Here is a 26,867-nt window from a genome sequence, read left to right as displayed (position 1 = left end):
TGATCAATCTCCTTACAGGTCTGTTCAGAATTTTTCCTTTTCTTCTATCTTATTTAATTTGTTCACGTATAATTGTAATTGTCCCTTATGATTTTTGTATTTCTATGATATCAATTGTAATGTCTTTTCTTTCATTTCTGGCTACCTTTAAGTGTTTTTTGTTTTTTACTTTAGTCTAAATTTTGTCAGTTTAGCTTCTTTTCAAATAAGCACCTCATGATTTCATTGACCTTTTGTATTGCTTTTCTAGTCTCTTACTCATTTAGTTCTTCTCCGATCTTTGTTATTTTTTAGTATAAAATTTGGCCATTTTTTTTCTTTCTTTTTTTTCTAGTTCCTTTGAGGCACAGAATTAGGTTGTTGACTTGAGATCTTTATTTTTTTGTGATAAAAGCATTTATCACTATACTCTTCCCTTTTAGAATTGCTTTTGCTACTATCATAAGTTTTGGTATGTTGTTTTTCCATTAACATTTGTCTCAAAGTAGTTTTTTCTTAGACTATTGATTTCTTCTTTGACCCATTGATTGTTCAGCAGTGTGTTATTTAATTTCCATGTTTCTGTGAATTTTTCTTTTGATTTTTAAAAAGATTTTATTTATTTATTTGAGACACAGAGAAAGAGTGAGAGTGGCAGAGGGAGAGGGAGAAGCAGGCTCCGCACTCTGCAGGGAGCCCAATGCAGGACTTGATCCCAGGACCTCTGGATTATGATCTGAGCTCAAGGCAGATGCTTAACGAGCTGAGCCACCCAGGTGCCTTTTTCCTGTTGATTTTTAGTATCATAGTATTGTGGTCATAAGAGTCTTGAAAGGATTTCAATATGTAAAAAAAATTTTTAGGGGATGCAGTTATTATAAATATATATAATCCATACTCATTTTAGCACATGTTTATCATTGTGCCAACTATAGAAGTAAAAAATATCAACACCCACCAATCCCATCATAACTGAAATTGAAATTGTTCTATTTCATCGTGTTTATTTTTGTTAATGGATGTATGCACATATACTATATATGTTATTATTTTTATTAAGTTTTTTATTTTAATTCCAGTATAGTTAACATACAGTGTTTTATTAGTTTCAGATGTACAATATAGTGATTCAGCAATTCTATACATTACTCCGTGCTCATCATGATAGGTATGCTCTTTAATCCCCACCACCTATTTCACCCTTTATCCCACCAGCCTCCCCTTTGATAACCATCAGTTGTTCTCTATAGTTAAGAGTCTGTTTCTTGGTTTGTCTCTCTCTCTCTTTTTTTTCCCTTGCTTGTTCATTTTGTTTTTTAAATTTCACATGAGTGAAATCATGTGATATTTGTCTTTCTCTGACCTACTTAGCATTACACTCTAGCTTCATTCATGTTGTTGCAAATGGAAAGATTTCATTCTTTTTTATGGGTAAATAATGGAATATTATTTATATATCACATCTTCTTTATCCATTCATCTGTCAGTGGACACTTGGGCTGCTTCCATAATATAATATTCTATTATAAATTTAAGTTTGTTATCACTTGTGTTATGACCTATTGTGTGATTTTTCCTGGTTAATGTTATGTAGGTGCTTGAGAAGAATGTGTATCCTGCTAATGTTGGATGGAAAGATCTGTATACTGCCTAAAGTGTAGTTCGAGTCATATTTCTTCATTTTCTATTTGAGTGATGTATTGTTGAAAGTGGGATATTAGAATACCAACAATTATTATATTGTTGTTTATTTCTTGTCTTAGTTCCGTTTGTATTTGTTTTACATATTTAGGGAATCCAATTTTGGGTGTGTACATATTTATAATTTTTATATCTTTTTTATAAATTGACCTCATTATTATATATAACCTGCTTTGTCTCCTGTTACAACTTTTGAGTTAAAGTCTGTTTTGTCTGGTATTAAACTTAGCTATCTCTATTCTCTTTTGGTTTACATTTGTAGGAATATCTTTTCCATCTGTTCACTTTGCACCTATTTTGTTTACTTAAAGCTGAGATGAGTCTCCTATAGGCAGTGAATAGTTCAATCTAATTTATTTATTTATTCATGAGAGACACAGAGGGTGACAGGCAGAGACACAGGCAGAGGGAGAAGCAGGCTCCATGCAGGGAGCCCAATCCCAGGACTGCAGGAACATGCCCTAAGCCAAAGGCAGACACTCGACTGCTGAGTCACCCAGGCATCCCTTATTTTTTTTTTTAATCTCTTTAGCCACTCCAGGTTTTTTTATTAGAAAAATTAATCCATTTACATTTAAAGTAATTATTGTTATGTAAGGACTTAGTAATGCCATCTTATTGTTTGCTGACTCTTAATATAATTTCTTTCTTTCTTGCTGTCTTTGTGAACTGATAGTTTTCTGTGGTGGTTTGTTTTGATTCCCGTTTATTTGTCTTTTGTGTATCTACAGTAGGTTTTTGCTTTGTGATTACCATTACCTGTGCATAAAACATAGATATAATAGTCTGTTGTAAGACAACAGCAACTTAACTTTCATTACATACAAAAACTGTCCTTTAATAATTTCCCACCATATTTTACATTTTATGTCCCAATTTATATATTTTATATGGTATATCCATTAAAATTACTGTAGCTATACTTCCTTTTATACTTATATTTATTCTTTAACCTTTATAACAGAGTTAACATACCATCATATTATAATATTGTAATATTCTAAAGTTGTCTATATTCTTTACCAGTGTGTTTTATATTTTTATAGTGTTCTCATGTTACTTATCATCATTCTGTCATTTTCAGTTTGAAGAACTCCCTTAAGCATTTCTTGAAAGGCAGGTCTAGTGATGATGAACTACTTCATCTTTTTTTGGCCTGGAAAGTTTTTATTACTCCTTCATTTCTGAAGGACAGCTTTGCCAGGTTAAGTGTTCTTGGCTGGCAGTTTTTTTCTTTCAGCACTTTAAATATATCCAGTCTTTCTTGGTCCCAAGGTTTCTCCTGAGAAATCGGATAATCTATGGGGGTTCCCTTGTATGTGAGACATTTTTTTCTTACCATTTTTTTTTTAAGATTTGATTGATTGATTGATTGATTGATTGATTGATTTAAGGGAGGAGAGTGAGTGTGAGCTTGGGAAGGAGCAGAGGGAAAGTCAGAGAACCAGCAACAGACTCCATGCCAAGCAGAACTTTGATGCAGGCCTCAATACCACAACCCATAAGATCATGACCAGAGCCAAAATCACTAGTCATTGGGTCTACTGGCTGAGCCACCCAGGCACCACCCCCTTACTGCTTTTAAAGTCCCCCTCTTTGTCTTTGATTTTAGACAGTTTTATTTTTATTTTTATTTTTGTAGGTGTAGATATTTTTCATTTGAAACTATTTGGGCACTTATGAGTGTCATGACCTTTGATGTCTAATCTCTCTCCAGATTGCTGCCCTTTTCTCCCACTTGTCTCTTTTCTTTTTGGAACTCCAATAATGCTTAGATAGATTCTTTTAGTAGTATTTTGTTATTCACATAAGCTTTCTTCACTCTTTTTCATTCTTTTTTCTTTTTGCTTCTCTAATGGGATTCCAGCATACTTTTCTTTGAATTCACTGGTCCTTTCTTCTGCTTTGTTGAGTCTGCTTTTGAAGTTCTCTATTCAATTCTTGAGTTATTGTGTTCTTTAGCTCTAGGATTTCTGTGGTTTTTGTTTGTTTACTTTTTTTTTTTTTTTAAAGAAAACGGAAGCCTGCTTTTATTGATGCACACATTGACAGACTTGCGATTGGAAGGGGCGGTGACGTTAACATGACACTGGTTGTTAACGCAACGGAAACATGAGGACAGGAGATGGCTTTGCAGGGACATGATGCCTTCATAAGTTAGGGAAACGGACTGCTAACTGACTGCCCTTTCATTTTATGTTCTTCACAAACTCCTCTCCCTTTTTGATGGAGGCCTTCAGCTCGGGGATGGCTTCATCTTCTCTTCAAAAGGGGAGATCTTGCCAATGCCTAGATTCTTCTCGATGCCCTTTTTCCCCAGCAGTAATGGTGTGGAGAAATAGGCACAGTCTGCTTCCTGGGATTTAACAAAGGAACATTCGACAACTCCTTCCTTCCCATTCATTGCATCCACAAGGGAGAAGACAAACCGAGCTCCAGTGTATGCCATGGACAGGGTGGCAGAGCCTGCTCCAGCTTTGGCCTTCACCACCTCCGTGCCGGCCTCCTGAATCCGCCCAGTGATGGCTGTCAGCTGGTCCTGGGGAAGGTCCACCTTGGGAGTGCACTGAGAGATCAGGGGGATGATGGTCTTCCCAGCATGACCGCCAATGACAGGAACATTGACTCACGCGGGATCCAAACCCTTTAGTTCTGCAATGAAAGTGTTGGCCCTGACAATGTCCAGGGTCGTCACCCCGAAGATTTTATTGGGGTCGTAAGCTCCGTGTTTCTTGAAAACCTCCGTTGCAATTGGGATGGTGGAGTTGACCGGATTTGAAATGATGCAGATCATGGCCTCAGGGCAATGCTGGGCGCAGGCAGCAGTCAGGGTGGCCACAATTGAGGCATTGGTGTTGAACAGGTCATCCCGTGTCATGCCTGGTTTTCTTGGGACTCCGGCTGGAATAACCACCACATCGCAGCCTTTGAGGCAATCCGGGAGCTGCTCAGGTCCGAGGTAGCCTTTCACGGTTGCTCTGGTCTCAATGTGGCTCAGATCTGCGGCCACTCCGGGTGTATGAGCAATATCGTAGAGGGTCAGGCAGCTCACTAAGGGGCTGTTTTTGAGAAGCAGCGCAAGGGGCTGCCCAATTCCTCCGGAAGCCCCAAGCACAGCTACTTTAGCATTGTTCTGGGCCGAGGTGCTGAAGCTGCAGCGGAGAGCGGCGCTGGCGGGGCGAGCGAGGGCGGAGAGCATGGTTGGTTGGAGCGGGCAGGGAGCCGAAGAGCAGGCGCAGGAGCCGGCGGCTGGCAGGTGACACCAACGACCTCCACACTGCACAGGGCCTCCCGGCTCCGCTCTGCCCGGCCTCGCCTGTTTGTTTACTTTTTAATGATCTCTGTTGTTGAATTTCTTATTTTGTTCACGAATTATTTTTCTAGTTCTAATTTCATTTAGTTATCTATTTGTGTTTTTCTACAATTCACTAAATTTCTTTAAAAGAATTATTCTGAGTTTTTTGTCATACAGTTCATAAACATCTATTTCTTTAGGGTTAGTTATTAGTGCTTATTAGTGTGCTTTGATTGTAGAAATTTACTTGATTCCTTGTGATCTATGTATCTTTGCATTGGTATCTGTGAGTTTGAGGAAGCCATTTCCTCTTCCAGTCTTTCACAGACAGCTGTGTTGTGGGGCTACTGATGTGCTTTCTTGCCCATGCTGGCTGCATGGCTGCCTAGAACCACTGTTCAGGCTTCCTGGTTGGTCAGTGCTGGAGGCTGTGCTCAGCAGTAGCCAGATCCGGTGCCTTGCTTACTTGTGTGGGTGAATCTCTAGAATGGGTCCATTGGCTGGGACAGACCACCTGGTAGAGACCCAAACCTAATAGAACTATTGATCAAGTTGCCTGGCCAGAATAGGCCACTGGTTCAGCTGTGCACTTGTCTTGAGCCTGACTGGTTGGGATCTCTGCTGAAGGGTCACTTGTATCTAGCAGGAATGTGAAGTGCTAATTGCTAATAAGCTTGTGTCCTTTCTCTCTCTGTTTTTGGATGGTTCTCCTAGTGATCCCAATGGCACAATGTTTAAGTGGTTCTCCTAGTGAATGTCTTGGAATGCTGGGGGAACTGGATGGCCATGTTGGGCTCTCTTTTCCACTGGAGAATCTGTAGGCTCAGGGGGACTTGGTGTAGGGTTGCATTGGCTTGGGAGAAGGATGGTGTAGTCAAAGTAAAACTGTTCCTCTTACCACTCTAATGTGGCTTTTCTTTTGTTGTTGTTGTTCGTTATGGAGGTGTTTCTGTCTCACACTGAGTTCTGAGATCTTCACAAAGGTGTCTTACCTAGGATTATTTGCTAGTTGCTTTTTCTGTTAAGGGGGCTAAAATTAGGAATTACCTATTTTGCCATCTTGCCAATGTCTCTTTTATTCTTGATCAATATAGCTTTAGGTTTTTAAGTGCTATTATTTTCTTAAAATTTTTTTTTTTATTTTATTGATTTTCTCTATTGTATGTTCATTTAAAAATTGTTCTGGTCTTTTTTTTTTTTTCTCTTATGCTTACTAGAGGTTTAATTTCCTCTTTTTTTATATCCTTTTATTTATTTATTTTTTAAAGATTTTATTTATTCATTCATGAAAAACAGAGAAACAGAGGTAGAGACGCAGGCAGAGGGAAAAGCAGGCTTCATGCAGGGAGCCCAACGTGGGACTTGATCCCTGGTCTCCAGGATCATGCCCTGGGCGGAAAGCAGCTAAACTGCTAAGCCACCCAGGCTGCCCTTATCTATCTATCTATCTATCTATCTATCTATCTATCTATCTATTTATTTATTTATATTTTTTTGCCCTTATCCTTTTAAAGTAGAAGCTTAGTTCATTGATTTTGCATCTCCCATCTTTCATAAGACCTAAAGCTATACATTTCTTTTTTGGGGGGGTGCATCTTTTTTAGCAGCATATGACATTTTGTTATTGTATAATTTTATTTTCATTTAGTTAACACTGTATTTTTTTCTGTGATTTCTTCTTAGACTGTGGTCAATTAATATATTCCATTACTTATATCCTTCTATGCTTTATGGTCCATCATATTTTCTATCATGGTGAATGTGTCTTGTACCTTTGAAAAGAAAGTGTTATATAATGTTGTTGGGTAGAGTGGTCTAACATTTACAATTAGATCCATTTGTCTGATACTGTTGTTCAAGTCTCCTCTATTCTTACAGCTTTTCTTTATAGTTGATCTATCCATTTTAATAGAGAAGTTTGAAATCTCAATTTGTAGATTTGTCTATTTCTCTTTTCATTACTGTTTTACTTCATATATTTTAAAATTTTATAATTACATGCATTCACAATTAGAACATCTCTTCTTAATTAATTGATTCTTTACCATCATGAAATATCTTTTTATCCTTGTTAACATTACTTTTCTTAAATCTACTTTGTATTATTAATATAGTGATTCTAGCTTTCATCTTATTGTTTGCATGGTTTATCTTTTTTTAATCTTTTTACTATGAATTTACCTATTTCTTTATATTTAAGAGAATTTCTTTTTGGCAACTTGTAGTTGGGTTTTGCTCTTAAATTTGCTTTTAATTGAAAAGTAGAAATTGTCTTCTTGTATTTTATTGTTCATTTATATTTAATGTAATTAGTGGGTTTTGGTCATTAATCTAGCTGCTTGTTTGTCTAGTTTTTCCTACCTGTTGTTTCATTTTTCTCTTTCAGTTAATTAAATAGTTTAAAATTTGTCATTGTATCTTCACTATTGGCTTATTAACTATACCTCCTTTATCTATCTTTTTATCTATTGTGACACTGCATGAGTTAAGACTTTCACAGAGGAAAGCATGCTATTGCAGTTGTGTAGATTAATAGTACTAATATTACTTTACAGGGTCATTGTCATGTTCCAGAAGTATATTAACTGCAGTGAATGCACACAATAATAAGTATTTTCCCCATTAGACAGATAAATTAAATGAGACAACGATTAAATGGTTAAGCTTGGGTTGAAGGCAAAACCCTCTGGCTCTGGAATGGCTTCTAAACATTCCTAATGTACAGGTTAGAGATAATGAAGGCTGAAAATAGAATGGTAGCATTTGGATAGTTTAAAGATATATTGAAGAGATAAAATTAGGAGAGTTTGATGCTTGATTGAATAGGAGTTATGAGAGAGGTTAAATTAAGGATTACTCTCATCTTTAAGCCTTAGTGAATGAGACACCTCAGTACCACCCTCTGAAATAAAAGTTGAACCAGTTTAATTGAAGGAACAATGAGTTGTTTTTACGTTAGGTTAAGCCTGTAGGATGTCCGGGTAGAAATATACGGAGGGCAATTGGATGTACGAGTCTGACATTAATGAGATAGGTATGGTCTAAATATATAGATTTGGATTTCATCCATAAAGGTAAAAGTCCTAGAGAACTGGCATAAAGTGCAAAGAACTGCATAAATAATACCTAGTAATCATTTAAATTTTAAGCTTTGGTAGTGCTATTTAAATTGCTTTATGTCCCAAATATTGTTTTTTATAAACTGTAATTAAATAATAGCTATCACTAAGGAATCAGATACATAATAAAGCTAATTGAATCTAGATGTACTTAGATATGATACTTAAACCTTTGTACTCTAAATCTTGAAAGATACAATTTTAAGACAAATAAATTATATTTAGCTTTTTCCACAGTGGTTAAACTTATGAAATTATAATAGTAAGAAGTATTTCAGGATGAAAATGTAAATATATTTAAGACGGTTAGGAATTCTCTACTCTTTTAACACCTGTCTCCTTGAGAGTAAGGACCATATTACTTACTCGTTTTTGCATCCCCAGTGTCTACTATATACTCAGTCTTTACTGGTGGAAAAACAGCTCTTTAAATACTAAATCCAAAAGGAATGGAAACCTCATAATTTATCTCTGCATACCTCGTCTTTTGAATTAATATAATACTTAAATTTTTGGTATTTGTGTGTGTTTACATTTCTTTGGTATCTTTTTTTACTGAAATATAATTCATACAATGTTACTTTAGTTTTAGAGGCACAACATAGTGATTTGACAAGCCTGTACATTATGCTATGCTCACCATAAGGGTAGCTACCATCTGTCACCATACAATACTATTACTATACCATTGATTATATTTCCTATGCTGTACTTTTGATCCTTGTGACTTATCCATTCCATTACTGGAAACCTTTATCTCCCTCCTTCTTTCACTCATTTTGCCCTTCCACTCACCTGCAACTCCCTCCACTCTCACAACCATTAGTTAGTTTTCTGTATTTAACATCATACTTAACTTTTGATGCTACTGTGAATATTTAATTCTGAACTAATATAGAAAATATCTTAACATGTATTATATTAATATAATAAAACATATAATCATTTTTAAATAGTTGAGAAATTGATAAAGTAATTATTGAATTCTTTAATTTTTATAGTAATACTCCTTTTTGTATTGAGCATGAGAAATGTATATTATTTAAATGTCTAATAAATTTTTAGGTGCCTAATTTAATTTTAAAATCAAATTTTGAACACAATCTTTGAATGTATGCCTAGGTATGTGTGGAGTAGCCTACTATGTTATGCAATGTCTGCAGTCAGGGAAACACTCCATAATATTACTTTTAACTCAGTACTTTCTAATATTTGAGTAGATTGTTTCAATTTTTTGTTTGATATTTGTGTTAAGCATTAAAACATAATATAATAATTCTTGTACTTACTCTACAAGTATGTAATACATATTTATGTATTTAATTTTAAATATAATACACATTCTCTTTATTGTGGTGGTTTGGAATGAAACCTAAAATATATCTAGTATGTCTGTATATGAAGAACAGTCTGAGGTTTCATTGAATCTAGAAATTAAATTGGGAAGAATTGACATCTTCAATATTCAGTATCAATATTCAGTATCAACAATATTGTCTTTCATTCCATGAACACAGAGTATCTCTCTGTGATATATTTGGATCTTTGCTTTCTCTCATCAGATTTTGTGGTTTTCTATGTATGGATCCCTGTACATATTTTGTTAGATATGTAGTAGCTAGGGATTTATTTTTTGGTAGGGGACCATTCTAAATAGTATTGTATTTCAAACTTCCAATTACATTTGTTCTTTGCTAGGGATACCTGGATGACTCAGTTGGTTTGGCGTCTGACTCTTGATTTCAGCTCAGGCCATGATTTCAGCTCAGGCCATGATCTCATGGTCCTGAGACTGAGACCCATGTCATGCTCTGCACTTAGCATGGAGTCTACCTAAGATTCTTTCTTCCCCTCTCCCTCTGGCCCTTCTCTCCCACTTGCTCGCTCTGTCTCAAAATAAATAAGTAAAATCTTTTAAAAAAAAAAGAGTTTACAATTGTTCTGTGATAGTATATTGAGAAGCAATTGACTTTTTACTCTCAACCCCACATTTTGTGACTTTGCTATACTATCAGATTTATTTATTGGCTTTTGTCTTACTGCACTAGCTAAGATTTCTAATATGATGCTGAATAGATATGGTGAGAGGACAAAGTATCCTTGAAAGTTCTTAGTCTTAGGAGTGAAATTGTCCAGTTTCTCATCATTAAGTGTGGTAAATAGTTATTTTGTAGATATTATTTATCAAGTTGATATTATTGTCTTTTATTTTTTACTTGTTTGCAGAGTCTTTATCATGAATGGGAGTTGGAGTTTGTCAAATGATTTTTCATCCATTGATAGGATTATATGATTTTTTCTTTGACCTGGGGATATTGATACATGAGAGCTAGGTTCTTGTCTCATGGAGTCAAAGAATGAATCTTGCGGATAACAGAGAGTAAACAAAGCCATATAAGTTTATTAAGCAGAGATACGGAGAAAGCTCTCAGAAGTGAGAGGAGCCCTGGCAGGGTTGCCACTGAGGGCTTTTAATAACAGGCTTTTATTGAGAACCTAGTAAAGGAGCCCACAGCCTTGAGATTTTTATGCAGTCTTGGTTTGAGCAGGGACTATTGATAATATCTTAATGACATATTTCTTAGTGGTCTGGTGAGTTTCTGTGATTACTTAGTAGCCTTTAAAGGGAGATACTCCCTGACATTTTAGAGCTTGGGAGCCAGGTTTTTTATTTTTCTCTTATCTGTTTTCCTGTCTTATCTGTTTTCTTGGGATGGGTAGGAGCTGGACTCTGGACCTTTCAGTGTCCTTGGAGGTATGGGAACCCCACATATTTCTGGAAGCCTGACTCTGAGCCTTTCCCTGCTGAGCCCCATCTGTCCCTAACTCATTCCTACATCAGTATGATGGAATACACTGGTTGTTTTTTGAATATTAAATCAGCTTTGAATAACCTGAAATAAATTCCATGTGGTCACACTAGATAGTTCTTTTTATACATTGTTGGATTTGATTTGCTAATCTTTTGTTGATGACTGTTGAATGAGAAGTATTAGTCTTTATTTCCCTTTCTTGTAATATCTTTATTTTTTTGTGGTATTAGGGTAATGCTGGCCTCCCAGAACAAGTTAGGACATGTTCCCATTGCTTCTATTTTCTGGAAAATATTGTGGAAAATTGCTATAATTTCTTCCTTAAATGTTTGTTGGAATTCACCAGTGAAATTGTCTGGGCTTGGTGTTTTCTATTTCGGAAGGTTATTAATTTTTTACTTAATTTCTTTATACACAGGCCTATTCAGATTATAAATTTCTCTTTGTGTGAGTTTTTGAAATTTGTGTCTTTCAACAAATTGGTCCACTTTGGTTATCAAATCTGTCAACATGGAATTGTTCATAATATTCCTTTATTATTTTTTTTGTCCAAAGGATCAGTAATGATGAGCCATCTTTCTGATAATGATAATCTATATCTTCTTCCTGTTTTAGTTGGTCAGCTAAGTTAGAAATGTACCAATTTTACTGATCTTTTTTAAAGAGTCAACTTTGGTTTTTCTTTGTTTTCCTATTTTCAATTTCATATCTAAGTTTTATTTCTTTTCTTCTACAAGTTTTACACTTAACTCTAAATTTTAGAATTAAGAATTCTTAAGTATAAGTTTTAGATTTATTTCTTTAGTTTTTCTAGGATGGAAGCATAGATGACTGATTTTTAGATCATTCTCCTAATATTTGCATATAGTAGTATAAATTTCCCTGTAAGCATTGCTTTACTGTATCCCACAAATTCTTTTTTTTTTTTTTTTTAAGATTTATTTATTTATTTATGATAGACAAAGAGAGAGAGGCAGAGACACAGGAGGAGGGAGAAGCAGGCTCCATGCCGGGAGCCTGACGTGGGACTTGATCCCAAGACTCCAGGATCGCGCCCTGGGCCAAAGGCAGACGCCAAACCGCTGAGCCACCCTTTTTTTTTTTTTAAAGATTATATTTTTTAAGAAAGATTTTATTTTATTTTATTTTATTTTATTTTTAAATTTATGATAGTCACAGAGAGAGAGAGAGAGAGAGGCAGAGACACAGGCAGAGGGAGAAGCAGGCTCCATGCACCGGGAGCCTGACGTGGGATTTGATCCCGAGTCTCCAGGATCGCGCCCTGGGCCAAAGGCAGGCGCCAAACCGCTGCGCCACCCAGGGATCCCCATCCCACAAATTCTGATAAGGTATATTTTCATTTGCATTTAGTTCAAAATGTTTTAAAATTTCTCTTGAAATTTCCTTGACACATATGTTATTAATAGTAAATTTTGTATTTCCCCATGCATTTCTATCTGTTATTAGCTCAAATATTTGAGCACTCTGTTGTTAAATGCATACAGTAAGGATATTTCTCTTGGAGAATTGACTGCTTTATCTTTTAAGAAATGTCATTCTTTATTGCTGATAAATTTTTTTTCTGAATTGTCTGAAATTAATATAACTACCCCAACTTTCTTTTGATTCATGTTATCACGCATGTCTTTTTCCACTCATCCCTTATTTTTAACTCAATGAGATCTTTATACTTATAGTTGATTTCTTATTTTGAACATATAGTTTAGTCTTGTATTTTTATTCACTCTGATAATTTCTGTCTTTTGATGTGTTTAGACTGTTCATATTTAAAATGATTATTGAAAAAAAATAAAATGATTATTGATATACTCAAATTAATATCTACTATGTTTATAACAGTTTTCTATTTTTGCACTTTGTTTCTTTTCCCTTTTTGTACATTTGCTAGTTTTAATTAAACATTTTATATGATTTATCCTATCTCTTCTCATAGTTTATCAATTATAGTTATTTTATTATTTTAATTTATTTTAAAGATTTTATTTATTTATTTATTCATGAGAGACACAGAGAGAGAGAGGTAAAGAGAGAAGCAGGCTCCCATCAGGGAGCCTGATGCAGGACTTGATCCCAGGACCCTGGGATCACATCCTGAGTCAAAGGCAGAGGCTCAGCCACTGAGCCACCCACGCATCCCTCAATGATAGTTATTTTAAAAGATGTTAGTATTTGCTCTTCAGTATTAGTATAAAATTTTTATGTAAAACCTATTTAATAACATATACATATGTATATGTATTCAGTATATTAATAAATTTTTATGTCTGTTATAACTAGTCTTAAGTCCTCCTTTAAATAATAGTATCCTGCCTCATATGTAGTATAGGTGCCTATAAGAGTACACTTTTGAAGAAAGGAGAACCCTCTTACACTGTTAGTGGAAATGCATATTGGTACAACCACTCTGGAAAACAGTGTGGAGGTTCCTCAGAAAGTTTAAAACAGAGCTACCCTATAACCCAGAAATTGCACTACTAGGTATTTACCCCAAAGAGACAGATGTAAAAAAAGAAAAAAAAAAAAAAAAAAAGAGAGAGACAGATGTAGTGAAATGACAGGATACCTATACCCCAATGTTCCACAATAGGCAAACTGTGGAAGTTCCTAAGATGTCCTTTGACAGATAAATGGGCAAAGAAGATGTGGTGTAAATATATTATATATATATATATATATATATATATATATATATATGTGTGTGTGTGTGTGTGTATATATATATATATATGAATTGGAATATTACTTAGCCACCAGAAAGGATGAAATACCTACCATTTACATTAATGTGGATGGAACTGGAGGTTATTATGATGAGTGAAATAAGTCAGTTGAAGAAAGATAATTATTATATGGTTTCACTCATATGTGGAATATTAGAAATAGTGAAAGGGACCATAAGGGAAAGAGGGGAGCCTGAGTGGGGAAAAATTAAAGAAGGAGACAAACCATGAGAGACACTTGACTCTGAGAAACGGAGGGTTTCTGAAGGAAAGGTGGGCAGGTGGGTTGGGGTAACTGGGTGAATGGCATTAAAGAGAGCACATGATATGATGAGCACTGGATGTTATGTTATATGTTGGCAAATTGAATTTAAATTTAAAAAACTAAAACAAACTAAATAAAATTTAAAAAAGAAAGAAAGAAAAAAAAAAGAAAGAAAGAAAGCAGACTTTTAGGGGTGCCTAGTTGGCTCAGTCAGTAGAGCATGGGACTCTTGATCCTTGGGGTCATGAATTCAAGCTCCATGTCACGGGTAGAGTTTACTTAAAAACAAAACAAAATGAAAATCAACAGCATCCTTTTAATTCCTTACTTATGCCTATTATGATGTTGCTGTTCTTCATTTCATTTAGCCTTTTAATATAATCACCAATATGTTTTCCTATTATTAGTTTTAACAGTTATCCTTTGTATTATTAAAAAAGATAGATTTTTGTTTGTTTTGTTTATTCCTTTTCTGATGTCTTTTTTTTTTTAACGGAGATCCAATTTTCTGACTAATACAATTTTCTTTTTTTCCTGAAGAAATTCTTTTCATTTCTTGTAGTACAGATCTGATGATAATAATATATTTCCTCAGCTTTGGTTTGTTTGAAAAAATATTTCTTTTTCACTTTTTTTTAAGATTTCATTTATTTATTTGAGAGAGAGAGAAGGAGGGAGCAAGCATGAATGGGGGGAGGCACAGATGGAGAGAGAGAATCTCAAGCAACCCCCCTGAGCATGGAATCCAACGTGGGGCTCAGTCCCTACCTTGAGCTCATGACCTGAGCCAAAACCAGGAGTCTGACGCTCAACCGACTGAGCCACCCAAAGACTCCTTTTTTACTTTTGAAGAATGACTTTACTTGGTATAAAATTTACATGGTTTCTGATTAGAAATTGTTGTCATTCCTACCTTTATTCCTCTAGAGGTAAAGCAGTTCTCCACCCCCACCCTCAGCTTATTTTAAAATTGTCTCGTATCTTTTATCAGCTGTAGTTTGAATAGGTTATGCATATGTATAGATTTTTTTGATACTATCCTATTTGGCATTGAAACCTCCTGGATCTGTGGTTTATTGATTGTCATTAATTATGGAAAATCCTTGGCCATTATTCTAATCCTTAGTTTGCTCTATTCTTTTTTTTTCTTTTTTTTTTTTAAGATTTTACTTATTTAAAAGAAAGAGAGAACACGAGCAGGGTGGAGGGGCACAGGGAGAAAGAGAAGCAGACTTCCTGCTGAGCAGGGAACCCAATGTGGGACTTGATTCCATCCCACTTGAATCATGACCTGAGCCAAAGGCAGACTTACCCAACTGAGCCACCCAGGCACCCAGTTTACTCTGTTCCTTATTTTACTTTAGATATTAAAATTGTATATATGTGACACCTTCAGATATCGTCCCAGAGTTTCTGGATGTTATGCTCTGTTTTTTGTGGGATTTTTTTTTTAATTCTTTTTTCTCTCTGCATTTTAGTTTGGGAAGGTTATGTTGACCTATCACCAAGCTCATTAATTCTTTCCTTGGTGACCAGTCTAAGGATGAGACCATCAAAGGCATTTGACATTTCTGTTATGGTGTTTTTGATTTCTGGCATTTCCTTTTTTATTCTTTCACAGAATTTTCATCTTTCAGCCTACAGGACCTATCTGCCCTTCTATATTGTCTACGTTTTCGACTAGAACCCCTAACATAATTAATCGTAATTACTTTAAATGCCCTGTTTGTTAATTAAAAAGTTTGTGTCATATCTGAACCTAGTTTTGCACTTAATCTTAGCCAAAAGGCCAAGACGCGATTGAACCTAGTTTTGATGCTTGTTTTGTCTCTTTTAATTATGTTTCAGCATGCCCTGCCATTTTTTATTTAAAGCCAGACATGATGTATTGTGTAATAGGGACTGAGGTAAATAATCCTTTAAGGTAAAGTAATAGGCATTCTTTCAGTAATTGTTAATGAATGAATTAATGCTGGATGGTTGTATTGTACGGTCTAACTCTAAAATGAAAATTGTGGTTCTTTGGAGGCTTTATATCCCTTGGAGAAGCAAGTGAACTTATATTTTTTTGGTATAGAAACATATTTAGTCAATGAAACATTGAAACATTTTACTTTGTCAGTTGATGAAGCTTCAAAGTTGTATGGTGCCATTGTTATTTACCCAAACTAGTAATACTATTCATGATAATATTATTTTCTTGTTTCTCATTTATATTAGGTTGTGTGAATCCATTATAATATTTTGTATTTTTCAAATTAGAACATATTGCTACTGTTATTTAAATGGTACTAAATTATTGTCTTTTCATAGGCCATTAAGTGTATGCACACACATGTATACCATATATATTTTCATTTATAGGCAGTCACATATGTAGATGTGTTCCCATAGTAGCTAAAACATCGATAATATTATAAAGACTTTATAAAGTTTAGAAAAGCTACTATAATATAGTCAAACAAATTATTTCAATAATTAAGCCTTTGCCATGATATACATTAAGGCAAAAAAGTAGGTAAGACCAGTCAGAGTGGAGGCCTGGGTGGCTCAGCAGTTGAGCATCTGCCTTTGGCTCAGGTCATGATCCCGGGGTCCTGGGATCAGGTCCCACATTGGGCTCCCCACAGGGAGCCTGCTTCTCCCTCTGCCTGTGTCTCTCATGAATAAATAAATAAAATCTTAAAAAAAAAAAGACCTGTCAGAGTTACTACCTTAAGTATCTAGAGTTGCAGAAGTAAGTATATTTATGATTGCATGTGTCATAGAAATAATAAACCTACTAAACAAAGTAGAATTCAGTTACAATTAACTTTAGAAACTTTGAGAAGACATTACCTTCATTTTTCTAGAAAAACAAAGAAGTGGATTTGTAGGCAGATACCATCATAGTAATTTGTTGGTATGAATTTCAACTGCCATAAACCAATTCAGTTACATTTTGCCCATTTATAAGGAGGATTATAATGGCAAATGTTTCTTTGTTCCAATTACCTTCCCTATTTTTGCCGTGATTATTATACATATGCACATAAATATACATATACACCACACCCAAAATCTTGGTATATATTTAATAGCTTGTTTCCTCTGCTCCCTGCCATCTTTGTAATCAAATGAAAGAAAAAAAGCATAAAGTAGTAGTAGAAAAGACTGTAAATGTATTACAGTGATTTTATTGCCTTTGGAAGCCCAACTTCCAACTCAGAAGTGTTTATACTAAATTATTCACATTATACTAAATGTGAGCATGGCTATATACAGGCATATAAAGAATCTAGGTCTTAGATTCTGCTAGGCACTTCCCTCATTAAATATTGTTCTAAATAAGTTCAGAATCTTGAGTTCACTTAGTTTAATAAATTGTATATAAAGTCCAAAATAGAATTGAGTTTCAAACTGTTTTAGAAAATTCATGAGCAAATTGTAACAACTATCCTATTGAGTAACTATTAAATCTAAAAATATTTGCCAGATGTGGGTATAGAAGTCTCTGAGTATATCCCTTAAATTTCATCTTTGCTTTATTGTAACAAGTGATTCATAGTCAAGATCAGTTATGAATAAGAACAGATTAAAGAGACCTCAAATGGAAAATACTTCTAAAGAAAGATGTCCCCTTATTCCCTTGTATTTTTCTGCCACAATGGGAGGGCTTAGTTTGGAGATTCTTGTAGTTGTCACAAGTTAGGCTATAGTTACCTCATCACTTTTTAAAGAGAAATTTAATCATATTAAGAATCATTAGAAAACTGGTTTTTAAATCTGTAATTGTGTAATGTGTTATCTATTTATTTTTTCCTTTAATGGCAGATTTTAAAAGTACATGCTCTATGTACTGGTGATCATTTAAAAAAATGCAGGATGGAGTTAAAATGTCATGATTATCTAACAGAAACAATGGTGTTGATTTATTGGCAACATGGTAGAATTAAGGTTGCTTAGATACAAAAATTGAATTAAGCATTTTAAGATCTTCCTTAGCCATATACAGATCTTCTGTTTGGTTTGAAATGTGTTATGATTTTATTTTTTTATTTATTTTTTTTTTAATTTTTTATTTATTTATGATAGTCACAGAGAGAGAGAGAGAGAGAGGCAGAGACACAGGCGGAGGGAGAAGCAGGCTCCATGCACCGGGAGCCTGATGTGGGATTCGATCCCGGGTCTCCAGGATCGCGCCCTGGGCCAAAGGCAGGCGCCAAACCGCTGCGCCACCCAGGGATCCCGAAATGTGTTATGATTTTAAAAGGATGTACAGACTAAATGCATGTTAATTTATTCTTGTAGTCTATGCTTACTCTTTTCTATTCTTGCAAATCTTCCAAAAAAAAAAAACAAATAAAAATTTTGGTATACAAAATCAAGAGAAAGCTACTCTTTTGTGGTTCAAATTATATTACTGTCAAAATGTTTAGTCATGTAATATACAGTGTAATAATGTACAATGTAATGATGTACAATGTAATCACAAATAAGTTACCACTTATATATCCTAAAAAATAAAAAGACACAAATCCTCTTCTTATATTTCACCATGCAAGTATATAAATATTTGCCATATATAAAGACATTTTGTTTTGTTAAATATAGTTTCAAAGGAGAAACTCATTTGCATAGAAAACTGTAATTTAGTGTAGAAAAATATTTGAGAAAAGCATATATGTTGGGAGATTGACGCATATGATATACTCTGAGTTACAGATGCTTTATTTAATGAATAACCTTTATTGCACAATCTCTCAGTCTCTATATAGCAACTGCCTTGTCTCTGACTAGTTATGTCACTTATTTTGACCCACTCTCACTTTTTTTTATTTTATTGCTTATTATATGGTATTACATATTTTTGTTACATTACTGACCATCAAGGGAAGTATATCCAAATGATACTTCCCAAATTCTGTCTTTCATTATATACATTTGATCAATGGGGAGTCTCTCACTCTTGCACAATTTGTTACCAAATACTTACTGAGTACTTAATATATTTGCCAACATAGAGTGTATTGTGGATACACTGATGATGAAAGCAAAGTTCCTGCCCTAATGGAACATGTCCTTTTTTTTTTTTTTTTTTAACTTTTTCTTTTCCTACTCTTGAATAACTTTCCAACTCTTGGATTAGTTACTTCATGAACATCTTCTAATTCATTCTCCTTCAAGCCAAAACAAAAGCAAAACCGCTGGGCTGGGGTTATATAGGTTGGGATTCAGGGTATATCTTTATAAAAGGAGATAAGAAAAACACAATTTTTAAATTTAGACATAATAGATTCCTAACCATTTATCTGTAGAACTTTTTGGTCATACTTACAAGTCCCTTTTAGAACCTCTTCAGTAGCTTTCACTTGCCTTTTTCTTTAATAAATGTACTTTTCATCCAGTACTATCAATTCTGTAGAAAAATTCAAAATATATCCCATTTTGTTTAATTGCCAGTTCCAGTAGTATTGTTATATACCACTTTTCATTTCAGAGACACAGGTTTAGTCTGTAAAATATATTAAATAAGCTTATGTGAGCTATCCTGGACAAATAATAATTTATACCATTATTTCTGTAGTAAAAATTTCAAGGTTCATAAAATCAGCTTTTAAACTTTAGAACTAAGTCAATTTACAAAGCCAGTTTGGGTATCTTGTGTGACTGGTTTGAGAGGTGAATTTAATTGCCAAGTTTTAGAACAAACTATTCTTCATATATTCAGACTCCTGTAATTAACTAAAGAGATATTTTCTTTTAAAATGTTTTACTTTGAAATGTTTTGTGTGTGTGTGTTATACATGTATACATCATTCAGATTTAACAAATATTAATATTGTCCCACATTTGTTTTGGGGACTTGTATTGTTATTTTCAAATATTCTGTATGCCAATATCATGCTGCTTTAATTATCATAGGTTTGGGTTTTTTTTTTCAGGTTTTATTTTTTTATTTGACAGAGAGATAGAGAGAGCTAGGGAGCTCAAGTTGGGGGAATGGCGGAGGGGAGAGGGAGAAGCAGGCTTCCCGTTGAGCAAGGAGACTGACTTGAGGCTCCATCCCAGGACCCTGAGTTATGACCTAAACTGAAGGCAGATGCTTATTCAACTGAGCCACCCAGGCACCCCAAATTATCATAGTTTTCTACAGATACTGAGGTTCTTTCTTCCATCTTCAAAATCATCTTGGCAAACAAACAAACAAACACAAAATCATCTTGGCTCTTTCTGACCCTATACTTTGCAATATTAATTTTGGAATTTTAGTATTAGTTCCTATGAAAAATACCTAATAGGATTTTCATTAACTTTTTTAAAATGGCATTGATATGTTAATAAGCATTTTGCATGATTCTTGAGTGTTTTTCCATATACTGAATCAATACTTGTTCTTATATAGGGTAAAGTCCAGAACCTAGGTTGAGCTTTAGTGAAAGGGCAATCCAGGGATTGTTATGCCCCAGAGAAGAGAAATCCTGCTGGATAGGGCAGGTGGTGAAATTAGGCCTTTGCCCTCTCTCTGATGGGTGAGTTGCAGTTTTTAAGACCCTGTGTTATTTTAAGTTGTGTTTAAAAGTACTGTTTGTTTATGAAAAAAAGAAATGGTTAGCAATCAGAGTTTCAAACTCATAATTTCATTTATTTTTCTTACAGAATTTAAAAGTTTTGGTCAAACAGGACAGAACAAGCCTAATGGCATTATCTTTTTCCTTTTAAGCCATATTCCACAGCTGCTGTCTTCTCCATCCCTTTGGCCTTAACATTGTATTTTTGCTTGGAGCACAAAGCATAAGTGTCAGTAATTCTTAACAAAAGCACACAAAAGTATGAATAAAATAACACTCTAGGGCAGCCCCCGTGGCCCAGTGGTTTAGCACCGCTGCCTTCAGCCCGGGATTCGATCCTGGACACCCTGGATCGAGTCCCATGTTGGGCTCCCTGCATGGAGCCTGCTTCTCCCTCTGCCTATCTCTCTCTCTCTCTCTCTCTGTCATGAATAAATAAATAAAATCTTTTAACAAAATAACACTATAGTATAAAAAGTAACTTGAATAATGTAACTGGTTGTTCCTGTGCTGTAGACATGTAGGGCTTGCTCCCTCTCCCATTTGATTAGTTAGGTCTATTTTATTTTTTAAGGTTTTATTTTTAAGTAATTTCTCCACCCATTGTGGGGCTCAAACACACAACCCCGAGATCAAGAGTCACATGCTCTACTGACTGAGCCAGCCAGGCACCCCAGTTGGGTCTATTTAAAGCGAATTATTTCTAACTAATTAATTTAGCACATTATATTCAATTCACATCATTAGGACTTTAGTACAGCAGTCCTTGGATGAAAATCAGTCAGGAAATTGTCAATATCATGAAATTCTGCAGATAGCTGTGTGTATCCCAGAGTGTGGAGCATAAGAGAACTTGGGGTACCTACTCAGGACTTTAACACCCCAAAGCCAAATGGATCTCTGCTCAAAAAGAAATGGAATACTGGTCAGGATTTCAGAGTCTGGGGAGCAGGTGAAAGAAACAAGGGATTCACTTACTAAAACTTGGGTGTAAGGTAGTGTCTTCTTCACTAGAAATACGACCAGAGGCTAATGATTACAATTACTTTAAAAACTAGAGAACCAGATCAACGGTATGCCATGTTTTAATACTGCTTCACAAAGCTGTGGTCTTTAAAATCTCCCTAACAGTGAACAAAATTGGTCCCAGAACCCATGAGCAGAGTTGAGGCTTCCTGTGAATTATGTAACTCCAGTTAGGTAATTACAAGAAAGAGGGGCAGAGAAAAGTAAAGTTCATCATAGTTGAGTATGGAACTCATGTCAGATTCTTTGGATCCCATGCTTTACAAGAGAATGTTTATTAGATCTGCATTTTAACCTTGTGAATCTACCCAGTTTATCCAAATTAAATCTCTGCTGATAGATTTTTCATCCATTTCACTAAGCCTCTAAGCCTTCATCACCAATCCTTAAAGTCTGATTACATGCTAAATACTGTGAATAAAATTAAATATAAAAAATACTTTCTGTTTGTTGAAGTAACTAGTAAAAATGGATCCTGGAAAAAAAAAAAATGGATCCTGGTGTCAAGCCATACTTAGGCTTAAAGATTCATTATTAACAGTCACTTTGGAAGATAGTTTGGCAATTTCTAACAAAACTAAATCTACTCCTATCATAGGATCCAACAATACCTAAAAATGTGCAAATCAAACTATTACAGCTTTTAGAACATATTATAGAAGTATATCCCCCATGAACTTAGGTTAAAGAAGGATTTTTAAAAAATAAGACATAAAAGGAGCACCTGGCTAGTGTAATCAGTTAAGTGTCTGACTCTTGGTTTCTCTTCACATCATGATCGTATAAGCATGTTCAAGTATTAAATATACAAGTACTTGAACATTTTACAAAAGAAGAAATCCAAATGGTCAATATTCATATAAAAATGTGTTTAACCTAATTTATAATAAAGGAAATACAAAGTATACCCACCATGATTAGCACAAATTTAAAAGTCTGATAGCATCAACTATGGGGGAGATGTGGTACAACCAGGACTCTTATGCACTGCAGGTAAGAATCTAATTTGGTGTAACCATTTTGAAAAGATGTTTGATATTATCTAGTAAAATTGAAATTTAACCTAAGTCATGACCCAACAATTTACTTTCCACATATATACTAAAGCAGTGATTCTCAAACTGCCGTCCATTGATCTCTGGGATTTATGAAGCACTTTTGGATCAAACTATTTTCATAACACTAAGGCCTAATGTGCCTTTTATTTTTTTTCATTGAAACTGTGTTGATGTTTACACTGATTGTACAAAATCGATGGTGAGTATAAGTACTGGCACCCCAGCATAAGTCAAGGCAACCATACCTTTAGTCATTATATTTGTTATTGCCATGTCACTTTTACTTAAGATTGTTCTTGATGCAAAAGAAATAATTATTAATATAATATTAATAATTATTAATTTTATTAAAGCATATATATATATATATCTTTTATAAAGTAATCTGTGTCACAGAATGGGAATTATGTAAAGCATAAAGCACTCTGCTCCGTATCTTTGTCTGATGGTTGTCACAAAGAAAAGAACTTGAGCCATTGTTTGAGATGAACTAGCTGCTTTTTTCCTGGAACACAATTTTTATTTGAAAGAAGAAATGAGAAACTATGGGTAGTTGGCAGAAATTCTCTTTAAAAATAAACAAATGAGCTTATTATTCAAGGAAAACAACTTATACTGTTTATTACCAATGATAAAATTTGAACTTTTGATCAAAAATAAGAATTTGGTAAAAGTTATATTTGTCATTATAAATTTGACAGCTTCCTAATATTTAAAAACTTTTCAGGATCCCTGGGTGGCGCAGCAGTTTAGCGCCTGCCTTTGGCCCAGGGCGCGATCCTGGAGACCCAGGATCGAATCCCACGTCGGGCTCCCGGTGCATGGAGCCTGCTTCTCCCTCTGCCTATGTCTCTGCCTCTCTCTCTATCTCTGTGTGACTATCATAAATAAATTTTTTTAAAAAAAGACTTTTCTTTTTTTCTCTTTTTAAGACTTTTCTGATGAGATTGGGTGATATTAGTAAAACCAGATTCAAAAAGACCATTGGTATGGTTTCAGAATAAGTATTTCAACTAACCTTTAAAAAATTATTTGCCAAGTTTAAAAACTCCTACGATTATCTGAAAGGGTTATAAAAATACTCTTCCCCTTTCCACCTACATATTAGCGTGAAGTCAGATTTTCATCATATATTTCAACCAAAATAAAATACCACAGAAGGTTGAATGAAGCAGCAGATATGAGAACCCAGCTATTTGTGAGTAACCCAGACACTAAAGAGACTAGCAAAAGGGGACACCTGGGTAGCTCAGCGGTTTAGCGCCTGCCTTCCGCCCAGGACGTGATCCTGGAGTTCCCAGGATTGAGTCCCACATCAGACTCCCTGCATGGAGTCTGTTTTTCTCTCTGCCTATGTCTCTGCCTCTCTCTCTCTCTCTTTCTCTCTCTGTCTCTCATGAATAAATAAAGTCTTTCATAGAAAAAAGAGACTAGCAAAAGTATAATTAAACAACATTGCTGTTTTCACTGAAATTCTTCCATTGTTTATAATAAAATATTTATTTTCTCATTTTTAATTTTTAAGACGGCAAATATCACTCCAAATGACATCATAAACAAAAGATCTTTGGGGTCTCCACTATTTTTAAGAATGTAAAAGATCCTCAGACCAATAGTTTAAAAACTGTTCTGAAGATTATCTTCTTCCATGACTGGGAGATGTGTTCAAGAATGCTCATAGCAGTGTTGTCTATAATAGCCCCGTAAGAGGAACCATCCTAAATTCATTACCACAGAATGGATAATTAAATAGCGTATTTGCAATGGAAACCTGTAAATGAAGATGAGTGATATACAATGTTAGTTCAGCAGAGATGACATTCTCTTTAAAAATTGTTGAATGAAAGAAGCAAGTTATAAATGGACATCTACGTGTGATTTCAGTTCTATAGATTTCAAAACCAGGGAAAATTAACATACGTCATTTAGAGTTGTCATAGAGAATGATTATCACAAAAGTCAGGATAATGGTTCTCTCTCTTAGGGGAGGAAGAAGAATATGAAGGTGAGGCAAACTTTTATTCTGAAAACATTCTATTTCTTAGATTTAGGAAAGATAATGAGGATGTTTCTTTATAATTATCCTTTAAAATGTAAATATGTTTGATTGTCTCTTAAGTTTGCTGGATATGTTTCATATAGTATGCATGTGAGACTAAAACTCACAAAACAAAAACAACACATGAAAAATATCATTAGAAAGTATGAAAAGAGAGTTAATTGGACTGGTTACAAATTTGATTTGTGTTGGATGCATTGCCTGTTATGGAACTCAAATAGTGTCAATAAGCCATTAAATTTTTATGTTATTTTTAAACTAAGCTGAGGTTTATCTTGTAGCAGTTTTTGTAAGAATGATTCATGAGACCTCTATTCCTTGAGTTTTTGTTCAAAATGATTTTTATACTCACTTTGGCTGAGTCATTACTCTGCGGTAAGCTGGTATTAAATGTCACCATGGTGAAACCTGAGGGTAATCTGATTGTTTTACCATTTTGGTAATTTGTTATTTTGCCCCAGTTGCCTAAAATATATCTTAATTTTGAAGCCCAATAAGTTAACTAAACTGTGGCTCTGTGTGAACTCATTCCATGTCAGTTTTTCCCAGGACATCAAATAGTTTACTTTTGATTAGTTTTTAGCCATTTTTATTTCTCGAAAGTTTTCTTGCATTTTTTTATAATCACTTTTATTTCTGTTTTATTATTTTGTCTCTTTTCTGGGGGGACAACAATGATATATAATATGTTGGATTTCTTTACTTTGACCCTTTTAAACTGTCAGTTTTCATTTTGCTTGCTTTTTCACTCCTGTGAGAAATGCTTTTAGCAGTTGCCTAATTTTTTTTTCTTTTTTTTGCTACTTCAGCATGGCCTTTTTCCTGTGATAGTTTTATTTTCCTTTCACTTATTTCCTCTCATAGTTCATGTTTTCATCCCCTGTCTCATCATATCTTCCCTGATTGCTTGTATCTCTGCATTAAATACTTGTTTTTATAAAAAAAAATGATAGCTTAAGTTTGTTTGAAATAAGATGTCCAGTTTTTATTTTTCCTGTACCAACATTTTTTTTCCTGCTAAATGTCTATTTGTGTTTTTCTGTTCTGATTACTTATTTATTCAATATACTTGTAGATACACTTCTTGTCCTTTGGACTCATATCTTTGAACAAGTTAGATTTTTCTGGATGAACTATTTGTAAGTTTATGATGCACAGGGACCAGAGCTATTGTCTCATTAGGAATTTATTAGTGATGTAGAGTGGTGCATGTGATTCAAGTTCTTTAACACTGTATTCCTTTAAAAAACTTTTAGCAAGATAGAATCTCTCTTTTGCCTTTCCTTACTGACCGATTCCTTCCTACAGATATGATTTGTGTGACTCCAATACAAATAAGCCCAGCCCCCTCTTCTTCTGACGACTAGAACAAGGGTGTATATTCCAATAGTTTACATCCTTACTCCAGTCGTTCACAAGAAGGTATTGCTGGTTTTACCCCCCGGATTGTTGAACATAACTTTAGAGAAATATGCCTGGCTTTTGTACTGAGATCTTCAGTTATTGTTGTTTTCTGTCTGTGTCTTGCTGCATTCATCTCTGATTTTTCTGAATTCAATCATCCTTTCCCATTCATTATAATGTTGTGGTTTATGGTTTTAATGGTTTTCTACATTTCATTAAGTGCAGAATTTTTGTTTCTTTTTCTTATTTTTCCTTACTGCCTTTGGGTGATATCTTAGAGAAAAAAGGTAGGAAACTTTTTGCTTAACAATATCGAAATAATAAAAAAAAAAAAAAAAAAAAAAAAACAATATCGAAATAAGATGCCTCCTTTAAAATTTTGAGATAGGAACAGAAACAATAAGACATGAGAAAAGAAATTTTTGGTTTTTTCTTGTATCCACTAGATTTAGATGAGATCTTCAACATTCAATTTATCTCCTAGGAGGAAGACAAAACGAAAAGCCTACTTTATTTTTGTAGAAACTGAGAATTTGGGCTTTAGTTAGTTAGTTTATTTTAAATTTATACTAATTTGAAGTAATTTGCTTTTAGAATTACTTAGGTTTTCATAATTGAGTAGGCTATGCTAATCAACTACAATCTTCTCTCTCTTATTGGATTTGAGATTTAACTTTACCCTACTTATAAGCTAATAAATTGGCCTATAACTGTCAAATGGATGCTAGCAAAAGACATGAAATTCCTCAGAGACAAAGGATTTTATTACAGCAGCAGTAAACAACATAAGCATCAGCATATTTATTTGGTTTCTCTTGGCCCCTAATCCCACAGGGGCAACACAGTATGGCCTAGG

General features: G+C 34.4%; 1 protein-coding gene and 1 pseudogene across 1 annotated transcript in view; one reads left to right on the top strand and one right to left on the bottom strand.

The window, feature by feature from the left end:
* Window positions 1–26,867, top strand: part of ADAMTS6 (ADAM metallopeptidase with thrombospondin type 1 motif 6) — a 278,857-nt gene that overhangs the window by 118,731 nt on the left and 133,259 nt on the right. The gene's annotated exons all lie outside the window — the stretch shown is intronic.
* Window positions 3,870–4,988, bottom strand: LOC121497621 (annotated as a pseudogene).

This window comes from Vulpes lagopus, chromosome 8, assembly GCF_018345385.1.
Source record: "Vulpes lagopus strain Blue_001 chromosome 8, ASM1834538v1, whole genome shotgun sequence".
In the NCBI taxonomy this organism is placed as follows: domain Eukaryota; kingdom Metazoa; phylum Chordata; class Mammalia; order Carnivora; family Canidae; genus Vulpes; species Vulpes lagopus.
The sequence above is the reverse complement of the archived record's forward strand: the minus strand, read 5'-3'. Positions and strand labels throughout refer to the sequence as shown.